The sequence below is a fragment of the Hyaena hyaena genome, unplaced genomic scaffold (assembly GCF_003009895.1).
Source record: "Hyaena hyaena isolate Hyena2069 unplaced genomic scaffold, ASM300989v1 scaffold_0, whole genome shotgun sequence".
NCBI lineage: Eukaryota > Metazoa > Chordata > Mammalia > Carnivora > Hyaenidae > Hyaena > Hyaena hyaena.
Window position 1 is genome coordinate 10,829,371 of NW_024080632.1, and position 17,093 is coordinate 10,846,463.

The following is a 17,093-nucleotide window of genomic DNA, read 5'->3' on the forward strand; positions in this document are numbered from 1 at the left end:
TGCCTCCCTCTCTGTTTGAAACTATTTTTCCCTTTCCCTTCCCCCATGGTCTTCTGTTAAGTTTTACAAGTTCCACATGTGAATGAAAACATGATTATCTGTCTTTCCCTGACTGACTTATTATTATAGTCAAATGTAATATATGTTACTGTCTTCAATATTTAATGATTTATTTAAAATAATATAGTTGAAAAACACATAATTTAAAAGACCCCTCTATCCTACCCTTCCCCATCTTCCTATTCCCCAGAGACAACCACCCCCAAACCTTATACATTTTTCCCTGGTACTTATCACCATCCTTCTATATAAGAACCTTAAACCACTATTTCTTGATTTATCAATTTTAGAATGTCTATTAGTTCATTTCTCCCACACTAACACCACTCCTTATTTGTCCTCTCCTATCTCTCCAACATCCATCACACAGCAATTTGGGGGTAGTAGGAAAAGTTTATATTATGACCATATAAATATTTTTTTCTACCAAACCAAGTAGATGCTCTATGACCATGCCTCCTTTCTTATAAAGCCCTTTGCTTTTCCTAGAGTTAATTATTGACTTGGTTTTTTATTTCTCTGGTTTTCTAAGTATTGTTTCTAAGTAATTTTCCAAGAGCTCCAACATCTCTATCAACAATATGTTCTCTACATTCAAAGTATCTCCTGGAAATCTTTTCCTGGAAAGAAATCTCCTAGTTTTCTTGCTCCAATCAGGACAAGTTGTTCTCTAGGGTTTACTGCACAGCATCATTTTGAATCATCTCTTTGCCATTGTCCTCTGAATTTCCTTTGCCTTTGCCTCTTCCTCACTTTGATCTCCTCTTCCTTAGAATCTTGTCTCACTCTTTCTTATTTTACTCTCATTCTGTTGGAGTACATTTCCAAAAGTTTATTGAAAGAGGGTAAATGGGAGGTAGTTTTTTTAAGTCCTTGCATGCCTGAAAATATCTTTGCTCTAATATTACTCTAGTGATAGTTTGGCTGGGTATAGAATTCTAGTTTGGAAAACTGGTGACTGCTCTCCCTTCAGGTGTGGTACATCTATATCTAATAAATACATTTTTTATTACTTTATGTTTTTTTTTAATTTTTTTTAATTTTTAAAAAAGTAATCTTTACACCCAATGTGGGGCTCAAATTTACAACCTTGAGATTAAGAGTCACATGTTCTACTGATGGAGCCGGGAAGGTGCCATAATTTTTTTTTTAAGTAAGCTCTATGCCCAATGTGGAGCCTGAACTCATGACCCCAAGATCAAGAGCTATGTGCTCTACCAACTGAGCCATCCAGGTGCCCCTACTTAATGTTGTTTTAGTGGGGTTTCTGGAAGAAAAAAGACAAATGTATAGTTTACCATGTTTCACCAGAAATCCCTCCAACAAACTTTCGTCTTCCAGTATTTGTTGAAATGTCTTATCCACTATTGTCTCTCCTCTCATTCTCTTTGTCCTTGTGAGTTAGTACTTTCTCATCCCTTTATTTCTTTTAGCCAGATTTTTGGAGGAAGAGGAAATAAAGGTGTCTCCCAATATGCTGGCTTTAATTGTAAATTTCACAACTTCAACTTCACAATATAAATAAAACTCAAATGTCTTGAATCATGCAATAAAATATTCATACATATGAACAGAAGGTGAGCCCTCCAAAGGATGAATTTTGCACTCTCTTTTGTGTCTGAGGAGACAAGACCGCCTTTATACTTTCCGATGAGGTCTCTACTCCTCAGCTCACTTGGCTAACACCTAAACAAGGCATATTACTTCCTGCACACATAAAATTATAAATGCAATTAGACTTCCTTTCCTATTTACAAAATGAGTAGGATATGTGATCCCTAGATCTAAATAAGATTTTTTTAAATGTTTACTTATTTTTGAGAGGGGGAAGCAGAGAGAGGGAGACACAGAATCTGAAATAGGCTCCAGGCTCCGAGCTGTCAGCATAAAGCCTGACGTGGGACTTGAACTCACGAACTGCAAGGGCATAACCAGAGCTGAAGCCAGACACCTAACTGACTGAACCACCCAGGTTCCCCTCTAAATCAGATTTTTGCTTTTATTTCTACTTTATTTTATTTTATTTTATTTTTAAAGACAGGGAGAGAAGAGTAGTGAAATTCACTGGTGAAAGAATTATAGATAGAATACTACTATTGTCTATTTCTAAAGAAATTTAAAAGTTTTAACAAATCCAGACAGTTAAATAGTGACCTATAATCTCAAAGGCATCGTCCTTCCCTCTCAGATGGGTTTCTGATACAGGTTAATTTTTCTGCAAGTAGAAAACTGAAACAGTTTGAAGTACAAGAGTTAGGAATCAACATCTGTGAAAACAAGTGGAAGGAAGCATGTGGGATAATTGGAAATATAAATGCTGGTCTCTTCTCTAGCTTCTGACACAGGGCTCCTGAAACCTTTGAAATTTCCTAGGTGATAAGAGCTCTGGGAGCATCTTTTGCTCTAAAAAGGTGACTCTGTGTAGCCTCCTGGATGGGCTCCTGAATGGGGGCTGGTCACTAGAAAGACTAAGCCAGGATTAGAAACTAGGAGTTTTCAGCCCCCCCACCCCCCCCAGTTCTCCAGAGAGGGCAGAGGGTTAGAAAGGAAGTTAATAATTAATCATGCTACCTGAGGAAGCATCCATAAAATCCCACTATTCCGGGTTTTGGAAAGCTTCCAGGTTGGTGTGCACATCCACATGTTGGAAGACTGACACACCTCAGCTCCTTGAAGACAGAAGCTCCTGCACTCAGGACACTCCCAGGCCTCGCTCTATGGATCTCTCCATCTGGCTGTTCATCTGTATCCTTTATCATGTCCTTTCATAAGCTGGTAACTGTTAGTAACTATTTTCCTGAGTTCTGTGAGATGCTCTAGCAAATTCATTGCACCTGAGAAGGGGATTGCAAGAACTCTGCCTTATAGCCAATCAGTCAGAAGTACAGGTGACGAGCTAGACTTGCAGCAAGCATCTGGGTTGGGGGTTGAGGGGCCAGTCTTGTGAGACTGAGCCCTGAACCCGTGGGATGTGATGCTATCTGCAGATTGTGTCAGAATTGAGTTGAATTGTAGGACACCCAGCTGGTGTTGCAGAATTGCTTGGTGCAGGGAAAACCCCCACGTATCTGGTGTCAGAAGTGTTGTGAGTGCGGTAGTATGAGAGTAAAGGAGAAACACAGGACGGAGAACTGTTTTTTTTTTGTTTTTTTTTTTTTTCCTAAACAAAGCAGAACTGGGCAGAAAAAAAAAAAAGCCAAACCATGGTGCACGTCCAACAAAGCCTCCGCCAAACCCACAGGAAGCTCTGAGACAATGATCGCCTGTCGGAGTTGGCGGGGTTGAGCCAAAGTAACAGGCTAGCATAGCCACATCCCACTACTGCTTCGCTCAGTCACTCGGTGTGAGCTGCCCCCAGAAGGACATGACCTTGGATGAGCAGCTCTTGCAGCTAAGGCTGAAGCCAAAGGAGCTGACAGCAGAGGCCATCTCTTGATTGTGTTCCAGGCAATGGGACAGCAAGTCTCTCCTTGAATAGGGTCTGGGCAGCCCATCTCTTTGTCCATCATTACTGTATGAGTCTCCTACGGCTGCTGTAACAAATTAGCATAAAGATAGTGGCTCAAAACAACATAAATTTACTATCTTACAATTCTGGAGGTCAGGAGTCCAGGTCTTCTTGGACTAAAGTCAAGGTATTGGCTCTAGGGGAGAATTCATTGCTTTGCCTTTCCCATCTTTTAAAGACTGTTCACAATTCTTGGCTTGTGACCCCCACCCGGCAACCCAGCACTCCAACTGCTGCTTCCACTGCCTACTTTCCTCTGATTTCCTGCCCCCCTCTTTCCCTTATAAAGACTCTCATGGTGACATGGGACCAACTGGATAACAGAGGACAATCTCTGCATCTCAAGATCCTTAACTTAATCCCATCTGCAAAGTCTCTTTTGCCATGGAAGGGAACATACTCTCATGATCCAGGGGTTAGGTTGCGAACATATTTCGGGGACCATTATTCTCCCTACCAAAGTTACCAAAGAGATGGTCTAGAGTAACTGGCAAGAGTAGCATCAAGCAGATACACTCATTTGATCCCAACATTTGTCAACAGTAATATCTCATATTGTGGGGATGAGCGCTGGGTGTTGTATGGAAACCAACATGACAATAAACTATTAAAAAAAATTTTTTTAAATAAAAAAAAAAACAGTAATATCTCATGTGAACCCAGAGCTCTGTCTCAAGGACTTTGCTAAATGCGCAACATGAATATCTCATTTCTTTCTCTCAACATTCTGAGGTGGGCACTATTATAATCTTTATTTTGCTGATGAGGAAGTGGAGGCCCAAAGAGGTTAAGCTATTTACCTTTGGTCAAACAGCTGGTAAGTGGAAGAATCCTAATTTATTTTTTTTTAATGTTTATTTATTTTTGAGAGAGAGACAGAGTGTGAGCAGGGGAGGGTCAGAGAGAGAGGGAGACACAGAATCAGAAACAGGCTCCAGGCTCTGAGCTGTCAGCACAGAGCCTGATGCAGGGCTCGAACCCATAAGCTGTGAGATCATGAGCTGAGCCGAAGTCGGACGCTTAACTGACTGAGCCACCCAGGCGCCCCAGAAGAGGAATCCTAATTTAAACCCTGGTCTGCCAAACTCCAAAGCTGATGCCCTTGCCCATGTCTTTCGAATCCTCCTTTGCTTGTTGCTAGGGTTAGGTCTTTAAGCTGATAGATACGACTGCCTCCCCTCACCCTCTACGCCAGCTCAGGGTGGCATATGACAAAGGCTTGATAAATATTTGTTGAATTGAATTTCCCAGAATGTAATCTCTTGCCAGGTTCTGCATAACCCTTAGGGCATTCCCAAATTCCCGTATTCTTATTCTCACATCCAATAAACTTTTATTGGGCATTTATGTGCCAGGCACTGGGGAAATTCAAAGATGAATAAAACATGTGGCTTATTTCCAGGAAGCTCACTTTCCAGTGAGGGAGTCATGATTTTGACCTTGGAACAATTTTGAATTTTCCTCCTCCTTTTTCATTCCTTTAGACAATCAGCGATGGATTTGAAAACAGGAACCATCACTGTTACTGTTTTCAACACCTAGTCACAATAGGAGCCTAAAGAATAAGAGGAGGCTGTAAGTTTTTCGACTTTTTTTTCATATTAATATATATTTTTGCTGTGCACACATGTATGCAGGGAAGATTTTAGGTTTTATTCCTCTTTGTAAAAATGGAAGTGTGTTATATATATTACTCTTATGCTTGTCTTTGCCTTTAGGAATGCACAGTGGGTGTATTTCCAAGCTTACTTCCTCTTCTTCATACTTCTTCCTGTTTTATCCCCCCATTGATGCTTATCAAAATAGTTCAAGTGTTTTCCCCCAAAACTTGCAGGATAAGCCCTTCCTTTTGCTGTGGTTACAAAAACCTTGAGGAATGACAGGTCTACCTTTTCCTAAACCATCTACCCCCTCATCCCCAGAATGGTCTTTTCCAAAGCCTAGATTTGATGGTCGTTTCTCTCCCAGATTCCCCAGTGCCTACAGGGTAAATCCAAATCTGAACTGGTTGGCCTAGCAGATAATGATATTCAGAATCTGGCCCCTATTCAGCCTCACATGATGACTCTGTACATACATCTCACGCCTCCGCTGGCTTTCTTCATTCCACCTTAGCGGTCTTCTTGCAGGCTCCCAAGTGCACCAGCCTATCTTGAATCCAGGCTTTCCAACATCCTCTCTCTCTGCTTGGACAGCTTTCTCTGCTCCCTCCATCAGCATAAATTCTCCTCATTCTTTGAATTTCTGCTGAAGCATCATTTCCTTGGCCCCTCTTAGGCTGGGCCTTTCTTTTCTTCCCTTCATCCTGGGTACATGCATCATGCTAGAAATTAACTCAGATGTCTCTTTTGCCTGCAATTCTCTCTGCTCCTCTGGAGGGTCTGTCCCCTTCACCTGCTGAAAGCCCCCCACGCCCGCATGCCAGGCACCACACAATTGGTGGCACATTGCAGATGTTGATAAATGTTTGCTAAATGAGTGATAATGAATGACTCATGGGGAAGTTTTACTGCTTCTGGTTAATATACAATGCGTAGGTGCAGTCTCATGTTGAATATTTGGTTCCACTGAGAATGATAAAGGGAAAAATCACTTACCAAGGGGAAGGCACCCTAGTTTCTTTTTCAAAACTACTTTAGGAGTTGTTCTTTTCTTGTATTGATTAATTTATCTGTGGGTTTAATCTTTGTCAACCAATTTATTTTAAATAGGTCTTTAATAAACCAAGTATCTAAAGCGTTTGCGATCTGATCTTGTCATTTGTTGTTCCTGTTGACTGTTGCTCATGGTGGATTGTTTCCTTGTGTGTTTTGTGATTTCGAACAAATAGATCTTTGTTTGTGGGCATCTGGTATATCTAGGCTGAAGGTTTGTCCTTTCAGAGTGTGTTTGGTTCATTTCTTGGCTTGGGGGTTCCCCACTGTGGAAATTTGAACCCTAAACCTGTTAGTATAGTCCTGTTGTGACAAATTCAGAGGGGGCCTTTCTTTCCTACTCAGGGTCCAGAAAAAAAACAAATAGGCTTCCTTATTACCTCCCTGTGTTGGTCAGATGAATTTTTCTAGTCCCTCCACCCTTTTCTCCAAGACTGTAGCTCTTTGGAGGTCCTCGTTTGTGTGGAGGTCACCGTTCCATTCCCCCAGTCTCGTCCCCTGTCCTTTGGGACTTTTACAACTGAAACCCCTCCCCAGCTCCACAGAGACAATCCTTACCAGTTTGGTTTTCACCCTCTCTTTTGCTGATTCCTGAAGATTATCCCTTCTTTCTGGTGTTATTAAATTTTATCCAGCATTATCTAGATGACTATCAAATGAGAGCAAAGGTTTTACATGATCTGATCCAAAATATTAACCAAAACTGGAAACCCAGCAGGTTAGTTTATATATCTTTCCTTCATTCTGTGTGCATGAGTCTGGTTTTCTAAAAAGTCACTTTGTTCTCTTCTTATTTTCTGTATATTTACCACTTTTCTCCTATTATCTTCCTACATTTACAACAGCTACATTACAGAACAAAATGCCTTATGCTAATAATGTCTCCTGTAGAAACTAGACTTTTCTTCCCTTTAGTATTTGGCTCCTATTACTGGTTCTTTTTCACCTCCTTTCCTAACTATCCTTTTATGTAATTTTCTAGTGAACAGGCACCAAATATAGCTAGTATCTGATCCATATGTCACCTGCTAATTTAAATGTTCTTTTCTTAAAAAAAAAAATCTATCCCAATTTTGCAGATTAAAAAAAAATCTTGAGGTCGACAAAACTGCTAGCAATGTTTCCATACATACCATTGTCAAAAGGCTGGCAAATTTGGTAACATGGGGTAGCCAAGTTTTAAAAAATTCAGTACTAGTATTGCAAGTCATATTTATAATTTGAATAAAAATTCTAACTTGCTTAAAGCATGTTTTGGCCCTAGATAAATTTCTTTTGGTCTTAGGTCTGGGCATACATGCACATAAGTATTTCTATTGATATACGTGTGCATCAAGTGTACTCTATACCGGTAATATTTGCAGCCTCAGAGTGCTTAGCAGAGGGCCCAGTTTGTGAGGCTGTTCTTCATTATTCCAACCTTCCTTGGAAATTCACATTTACGTAACACCAAGTGAAAATGAAGTATCGAAGGAACTACTTTTGTCACTGCTATAGTCAAGGTTACACATTAGCTAACTTATAAACAAATCACTCTCAGTGACAGAAATACTAGCAACTGAGATAGCCTATAAGCACAGCCACCAAACTTTTTTCTTTTTCTTTTTTTTTTTTATTTATTTCTAGGAGAGAGAGAGAGACAGCGTGAGCAGGGGAGGGTCAGAGAGAGAGGGAGTCACAGACTGAAACAGGCTCCAGGCTCTGAGCTGGCAGTCAGCACAGAGCCCGACGCGGGGCTCGAACCCACGAACCGCGAGATCATGACCTAAGTGAAAGTCAGACGCTTAACCGACTAAGCCACCCAGGCGCCCCCAAACTTTTTCAAAAGGACTTTTAAAAAATTCCCTTAGTTATGACAGCTTTGGTTAATGGATATTCTACTCATCTTTTCCTTTTGGCCTCTGAAATGTTTCAAGATTTGGTAAATCCCAATTTTAAGGATTTAGCAAGTTGTCACTGGGAGGTTATCCACTGGGACATAACAGGCCAACCACACCTAAATGTGGCGGCTTAAAATAACAATCATTTTATTTGCTCATGAGTCTGTGGGTCAAGAACTAGGCAGGGTGCAGAGGGACAGTTCTTCTGTGTTCCATGTGGTGTTAGCTGGGGTGGGTTCATGAGGGGCTGGAGGACCGTGATGGCCTCTCTCACGGGGCTGGTGCTTCAGCCGGAATGGCTTGGACAACTGAGGACTGCATAGGACAGCTGGGCCTCTTTTCCTGGGGTGCTGACTGGACTCCCTCATGTCGCTGGGGCCTTCTGGTTGTCAGGTGAGTTCCTGGAGTCCCCTCCGCTTGGCTTCCCTCTCCAGCAGGAATCCCTGGACATCCTAACACAGCAGATGGTATTCCCTCTAGCTAAACTTCCAGGCTTCCACTTAGAAGTTCTGGGATAGCATCGCCGCCATGTTCTCGTGGTCAAAGCAAGTCAAAGGCCAGCTCTCGAGGAGTGAGGAAATAGACTCCATCTCTTGAGAGGGGGGAGCTTCCTGCCCGCATAGAGATGGGAGGAATGGCCAGCCACCATCTTTGCCGACAATCTACCATTGTCACTTTGTTTATGTATTTATAAATAATTGGCACCCATCCTGTTTATACGGTTGCTACAAATCACAACGCAGAGTACTAACCACGGTACGATCACGGCCACGGTTGCTACAAATCAAAGGAGAAGTGTATTAACTATAGCTCAATATTAGTACTAGAATAGCTTATAGTACCTAGACTAATGAAGTCAAGGTATTTTCCCAATATAAATATACTTAGGGCATGTATTTTTTAATTTTTTAATTTTTCAGTGCTTACAATGATCTCGTTTGGTTAACAGTAAAGCTTAAACTAAAGTCCCTTAGTCCTCAGGATCTGTGGGGTTACCTTTAGTTCATAACCTCTGTGTACACCTTCTCCCTGGTGGTCACACAGGAGTACAGGGAGACATGAATACACAATCTTATTTTTTTTGTTCTCATAACACCATATTGCAGGCTTGGACCAACTTTCTAATCCCACTAATTGTTTTTTAAAGAAATAACACGATTTTGATTTTGCAAATTTTATCACACCAAGTTCTCCACAATAGGGTACACCAAGATCTTACCATTGAAACCCTTCCTGGTGTTAAGCAGATGGATAATTTTGAAATATGTACGTATGGAATTAAGTTCCATGACTATCCAAATACGCCAACCATTTCCATGGCATTTGGAATTATGCAATGGAAAACATTTCCAGTGACGCCCTTTTATGTGTTAATTTTGCAAAATTTATTCTCAATTATAATTTCAAATCACCTGAGAAACAGAAGAACATTAGACATTGTATCAAAACCAAGAACTTATTTGAATTTAGCATTAAGAAAACATTTTAAATTAATTAATTGGCACAAGCTGAAGATAGCCCATGTTTAACAAGCCAGTTCTGGTTGACATTTGCCAAAATATGACATATTGAGTATGTTGTTTTTGTCCAATATCCTTTGAATTTAAGAACAAAATTAAAGCAGAGGGCACAAAATCATTTACTCCCATGAGATTCATGAAACTTTAATTAGATACCCCTTTAAGATAGAAATTTGCTTTCCCTAATTTTTTTTTAAATTTTTTATGCTTATTTATTATTGAGACAGAGAGAAACAGAGCATGAGCGGGGGAGGGGCCGAGAGAGAGCGAGACACAGAATCTGAGGCAGACTCCAGGCTCTGAGCTGATGCAGGGCTTTAACCCATGAACCATGAGATCGTGACCTAAGCTGAAGTTGGACGCTTAACCGAGGTGCCCCCCCTTAAATTTTTTTAAAAATCTGTACTTTTAAATGGCCTTTAAGTTTTAACACTTTTTCAAGACACGATTGTCCAATCTTCATATTAATGAACATGCCAGATATTTTAATTTCCTGCACATCTACCAAGTATTTTTAGTTTGGAACAAGATTAAATTCTAAGGTGCCTCCCTTTAAAAAAAAAAAAAAAACATACACTTTCTCTTAAGTTGAAAGAATTTTTAAAATATATTTTGACCACCTATATCTTTGAAACACTTAAAATATCTTCAGGTTTAAAAATTGTCTTCCACGTTGGCTTGGGAAATGTTGGCTCTTCAATTTTCAGTACTACTCTCTTGTTTGATTTTTCAGCATTGCATTTAATTGAAATAAATGTATTTTTCTTATCACATTGCCATTGAACTTGGGCCAAATGCTTTGAAAGAGTGAGTTTAGGGGGACTGGAGGAACAGGACAAAATGGCTATAAATAGCAGTTCTTTGTGTAGCATCTACTGTATAATAAAGTGTTGTGTAACTCTGCCATGCAACATAAATAATGATAGTAATTTGCATTTTCTTATTACTATTCGTCCTCGAATTGAATCTACAGTCTTTTGCCAATATTAAGGTCTCTTTCTCACATCCTTACATTCCCTGGGGTCCCTGCTATGACGAGAGAGGGGAGATAAACAGTCCCTTTGGTTTGCAGACATTGTACGACAGGTACGCACCAACTGCGTTTCGCCTCTGCGTTCCCATCTCATAGACCCAAAGGCAGCATGGTCCATGGGCAGACCAGCACCAAGCAGAGCAGATGTAACTCCACTTCCATCCCCTCCTTATTAACATCTATTCCCTTTTTTTCAATCATGATGACCCGAGAGATTCTAGCCCAGGGCCATTACGCCGGTCTCAAACTTGAGAGAATCAGGAAAGACTCCAAAAGAAGAAATATTTTAAAAATTTCACCAGCCTGGAGGGCCTGTTATTAGTGTGACAAAATAATGTGATGGAGTCATCAACTGGACTGAACTTTCTGCTGTAGACTCATCACAAAAGACTAGGGGATTTTGGTTTTATTTTTTTCTTTTCCCCACGCAGTTAAGCCTCAGGGTCCTGGGGAGATAGGTTTTGGCCTTCTGTGGCTCAGGGGAGCTTGAATGCCTAGGAACTTTGGGACTGGGAGTTGAATTATCAAAATGCGAGGAGGCAGGAGTGTTACTTGAGAGAGCAGAGGCCCAACTCCCTAGAGAATTCCACACTAGAGCTGCCGAAGGCAGTGAGGAGCACAGTGGCGGGGAGAGAGATGCATTCTGTGGTATCTGGGGCTTCTCAGCGGAAAGCTGCACACCAGCTGCTTGGAGACCTGGTTAAAATGCAATTCTGATTCAGAAGGTCTGGAGTGGACCCAGAGACCCTGCATTTCCAACAAACTCCCAAGGAGTGTTGTTACTATTGGTTTGGGGACCTCGCTTTGAGTTAGTAGCAGGTGAGGAGGAGAAGGGGGAAGAATTTCAAAGGAGGGGCACAGGGAAGTCTAAACCTCAAACTTTGTTTTGTTGCAAAGAGCAACTATTTGATAGACTACAGAAAAAAACTAAACACTAGAAAGCCCTTCCTCAAATTTTCTGGCCTCTTTGCCCATAACCTCTTAGGCTTCTCGAATGACCCTAGGGAAGGGAAGGAACCCAACTCATGACTCCAACCGAATGCATTTCCAAACTCCTTTGACTTGAGGAAGAAACAGTGGAGGAACGGGAGCCATGTTATATTTACTTTAGAAGAATTCAGAAACATGAAATTTTTTGAGCTTATGGAGCAAATTCATATGAATCACCCTTTCGATCTCAAAGAGAATCAGATTAAGGAATCAATAAATAACCATTCCTTAGTTACTCAATTAACACACGTTAGCGGACAATGAGTGGATTTTCCTAAACCCTGATGTGGGACTTTTGGGGGCTTCTGACAAGAGAAACTCATTGAAAGGAACAAGTGTTCCCAAAGATCTGAGGATTTACATCCCTTATCAGTCAATGACTTTGCCATGGTCACCAGGGAAGATGGCCCTTCCTCTACACACACACTTCAAATTGCCCATGGAGATTTTTCCCTCCTTCAAGTCCTTTCTCTTCATTTAAACACGATTTCACCAGTATAAACATGTTCAGGAGAAAGACCCAGTTTGATTTTCTTCTGCCAGCATCTTCCAAAGATAGCCTCGCATCCCATTCTCTCATAAGAACAAATCTTAAAAATAAACTAAGGCAGTAAGTGCTGTGTCCAAAGCCAAGTTTGTTCCAAAGCTGAGAGTAATAAAATCCAGGTCTCCCTTTCCCTAATTCAATTTTAAGAGCAAATGCCTTTCGTTGGTAATTCTGTTTGTAAGTTCTGATTCTTTCATTTGTAAGGCCTGGTCTTTATAAAGCACTCCCAAATCTGGTTGTGATTATATAAGAAAAGGGGCATTTTGTTGTTTGTTTTTTATTATTTGTATTAAAAAATTTTTTTATGCCTATTTTTTTTATTTTGAGAGACAGAGACAGAGAGCGAGTGGGGGAGGGGCAGAGAGAGAGGGAGACACAGAATCCGAAGCAGGCTCCAGGCTCTGAGCTGTCAGCACAAAGCCCGACGCGGGGCTCGAAACCACGAACTGTGAGATCATGACCTGAGCTGAAACTGGATGCCCAATGGACTGAGCCACCCAGGCACCCCATGTTTTTTATTTTTTTAATGTTTATTTATTTGAGAGAGAGAAAGAGAGAGCACAGGCAGGGAAGGGGCAGAGAGAGACACACACACAGAATCCAAAGCAGGTTCCAGGCTCTGAGCTGTCAGCACAGAGCCCTACCAGGGGCCTGAACTCAAAAACCTCAAGATCATGACCTAAGCTGAAATCAGACACCCAACCAACTGAGCCACTCCGGTGCCCCCTACCTAAGAAAAGTTTGTGCCCATGCTCATCAATGTCACAATTCACAGAGAGATAGCAGTTTGGCTGACTCTTAATCCTCCCAGAAGGTCTACAATCTAGCGTGGTGTAAGAAGGAGTGGCTGCATCTTTTGCCTGATCATCTGTCCACAAGAAATAAAACGTCACAAAGTAACCCAACATTTTTGCTTGACCAGCAGATGTTTTTTTTTTTAATTAGTTGCCAATGTTTACAGTAATTTCACATAAACATCTAAATTTCTGATTTCCCTTAAAGTATCAGAAGCGCTGGCAACATTTGGGGGCTGTCCCTCATGGCTGAATACTGGCAGAGTGGACATTTGTGCTCCTTTGGCCACCGGTATCTGAACCCCTCCCCTATATTCAAGGATGTCCTCAGTTCACAAGTCTTGGTGGGAGGCGGACGTCATTTCCCAACATTGAAGCTACATACCATGGACAATGACGCACGTCTCCCCAGGCTTTTAATGGGGCGCTAGTTTTACTTAGCATCCAGTGCAGGAGAGAACTGGTGAATTCTTCCTGACAACAGAATTGGTGAAAGCGACATCCAGTGTCTAGGGGCAGCGGAACTTGAGACCAGTTCCGAAGGTCACCAGTAGCTGCGCTTTCCTTACTGGCTTGGTTCTGTGGCCTACCTTTGACCGTGGTTTCGGTTCCGTGGCCCGTCTTTGTCCCATTGGCCAAGCCATCCAGTACTTCTTCACTACAGTCCTTTCCTGCTGAAATCTTTCATCTACAAACTCTGCCGTCCTAGAGGGAGGGCAGTTTCCTCTTGCTTTCTGTATTCACTTCCAGGCTGCTTAGAGACATGTGAGTTTGTAATTTTGGTCTTTCTGTCTTTCGCCTTAAAGCTAAAGATCACCCAGTGCAAGGATCCACAGAGTTCAAACTGGGAAAAGTTTCCCAGGGGGACCTCTTCCCATCCCCGCCCCCTCTGCCATTTTCCCTTACATCTCATTGGGCAGAACTGGGTAACATGCTCACCTTTAAGCCAATCAGGGGACTAAGATTGCCGTGATTGGCTTAGGAGAGGCCCTAGTTCAACTTTGGCTGTTAGAATCACCTGGGAAGCTTTTAAAAATGCCAGTCCCTGGTCCCACCCCACACCGAGGCCAAATTTAATCGGTCTGGCTGGACTTCAGGTATTGGAATTGTAAAACCCTCAGATGCTTTTAATGCCATCCCTGTCTCTAGTCCAGCCCCCTACCTCTGCCCATTTTACAAATGCCACGACTGAGGTCCAAACGCATTAAGTAACTTGCCCAAAGGACTATACCTTCAACTAATAACAAAAACAAAAGCAAACAAAACTACACACACACACACACACACCCCATTAAATGGACACCTTTGTTCTTCCAGTGTATGCGAGTAGCATTCTCTTTCTTACAAAGTGAAGTGATCAGATACTGGGGGACTGAGAGGCAGTAGAAGGTAGGGCAGTGGTTCTCAAACTTGAGTGCAGTCAGAGTTCCCTGGAGGGCGCGTTACAACACAGATGGCCGGGCCCACCCCCAGAGTTGCACAGTCAGTGGATTTGGGTGGGGAGAAGAAGGGTTAACATTTCTAACAAGTTCCCAGGGGATGCTGCTGCAGGGCCAGGAACCACACTAGCTTAGCCTCTAAGAATGTGGGCTATAGAATCACACCGTCCTGGTAAGATCTGGTTGTGCCCCATATATTGCTAAACTTTCGGGCAAGTGACTTAACACATCTATGAAATGGGGCCAAGGATAGTTGCTTTGGTTTATCACAGCAACTAAGTGGGTATAACAAATGTGAAGCACTTAGAACACTGTGTGGCCCATAGTAGCTGTCTAATGAATAGCAGGCATTAGCATTCATTCATTCATTCATTCATGGAAGTGATTAATTGAATGCTTCCTTTGAGCCATGCACAATTCCAGGCACCAGGAATACAGCGGTGAATAAATCAAAGCCTTGCCTCCCAGTGAGCTTACAATCCACCGGGAAGGCACACAGTACGTGACCTCATAAATATATAATATCACTCAGAAGAATTCTGCACTCCAAGAAAATGGAGCAGCAGGTGCACACAGAGTTTTATGAGAACGTAGTCCAGTCTCGTTCATGTCTTCCAGCTCAAGGAGATGGTAGCAGCATGTTTCTAACGCAAAGGCCCTTTAGCAGAATGGCTACATTTATGTAATTTATATTTATATTCACGTAGATTTAAAAACATATATATTACATGATATGTATTACTTATATATTATATATTACATCAGTAACATATTTATGTATAGTCCATATTAGATATTTTGTATTTTAATATGTTTCATGTTTTAATATTCACATTTATATTTTATATATCATAGGGATAGACTTACATGATTATGGAGGCCAAGAAGTCCCACAATCTGGTATCTTCCATCTGAAAACCCAGGAGAACTGGTGGTATAATTCAGTCTGAATTCAAAGGCCTGAGAATCAAGAGCACTGATGTCTGAGGGCAAGAGAAAATAGATGTCCCAGCTCAAAAAGAGTCACCCTTCCTCTTTTTGTTCCATTCAGGGCCCCAGTGGATTGCAGGATCCCCACCCGCACGGATGAGGTGATCTTTACTCAGTCCACCCAGTCAAATGCCGATGTCTTTCAGAGATGCCCTCAGAGACACCCCCAAAATAATATTTTACCAGCTCTCTGGGCGTCCAGAGTCTAGTCACGTAACCCATAAAAGGCACCCCCATGGGCACAGTCATAGCAGCCAATTCTTGAGTCGGTTTGGCTTGAGAAGAAGCATTTGAAACAAGAACAGGGTGGGTGGAGAGTGTGCTAGAAGTGAAGGAGAGAGTAAGGAGGCAATGTACGGAATGCTTTACGTGTGTTCCTGAGTCCTCACAGACACCTTTGGAGTAGAGATTATTGGACAAGAAGAGGCGAGATGGCCAGAGCTCAGTGGCGAAGCAGAACACGAAGGAACTGAACAAAGTTAGAGTTGGCTGGGGAGGAAGCAGGGAGTATGGGCAGTGTCCTAGCATAAGCCACATCCGACCAGATTCAGATGAATCCCCAGGCAGGCGCGAGGGTCAAGGATAACTGCCATCATGTATTTGCCCCAGTGTCTCTCTACCGTGTTCCCAGAGCAGGTGCCGGTGATGTGATAAGGTGCAAGGAGCGGCTATTTATGAATCAGAACGCTTCTGACCCCAGGCCAGCCTCACCTTGTCTCCATACTGTCTTTCTCAAACGTTAAAAAAAAAAACAAAACAAAAAACAAAAAACAAAAAAACAAAAAAAAACCCCACACACACAACAAAAAACCAAAGCAAAACAAAACAAACAAAAAACCCAAAACAAAACAAAACAAACCTCCCCCAAACCCCCACGTTATTATGGATAACATTCATTGCTGGGAAATAGCAAGATAAAAGAAAATAAAAGTGGTCCATAATCACTTCATCTCAGAAAACAACAACAATAACAACAACCACCAAACACTAAAATTTTAATACTAATTCTCCGATCTTCAAATCAGGGACCCTGCCCTCTGTGCTGAGTAACTAGCCCTTTCCAGTTAAACGTATTAACCTAACTGGAAGTTTGTTTTTTTGTTTTTACTCTGGGGTTGTTCTGGAGCTTGGTTCTCTAGATTCTGTTGGGTGAGGGGCATGGGTTTGGGCGGTAGATTGGAGTTGTATGTGTTTTGGAGTCCTTTATCAATTCGAAGTGCTTACCTCCCAGCTTTGGGGCCAAAAGGTGTTTCGAGCCTTTTTTCCCAGGGCGTCTATATTCAAGAACTGCCCCATCGTGTGGGGTTGTTTTTTCCTCTAGATTTTTTTTTTTTTTTTAGCACCGGCGGCTTTCTCTGTTCCTTTGAACGGTAAGTGTTTGAACTCTGGTGGTGGCTGGAATTGGCATTGACCGTGAGACTTCAGTTTGTAACGATGACTGGAGGCTGTAGGGGGTGGCCTTGCCCCTCCTGCTCCCCCAGGTCCCCGGGCTCAAGAAGCCCAGCCGCATTGGCAAGCGGGCAGCGCGGGGCTAAAAGGGCGGACCCGGAGGGAGGCTGCCAGCGGGCGCCTCCCGGTAACCAGGTAACCGGCGCCTTGGCAACGAAGAGGGGGCGAGACCCAAAGAGGAAGTCGGAAGCTGGCGGCCAAATCTCGCGAGAGTTGCCTTTGCGCGCGA

The 17,093-nt window shown here is 42.2% G+C and overlaps 1 long non-coding RNA gene across 2 annotated transcripts; it reads right to left on the reverse strand.

The window, feature by feature from the left end:
• Window positions 1-3,269: 3,269 nt before the first annotated feature.
• LOC120243227 lies at window positions 3,270-16,972 on the reverse strand. Of its 2 annotated transcripts, none has more exons than XR_005531266.1 (3): window positions 16,640-16,972; window positions 15,293-15,408; window positions 3,270-3,593 (listed from the first exon to the last, which is right to left on the reverse strand). It is a non-coding gene; the product is annotated as an uncharacterized LOC120243227 (long non-coding RNA). The 2 variants fall into 2 exon arrangements; XR_005531262.1 differs by lacking the exon at window positions 3,270-3,593 and adding an exon at window positions 8,039-8,879.
• Between the last annotated feature and the right edge of the window lie 121 nt (window positions 16,973-17,093).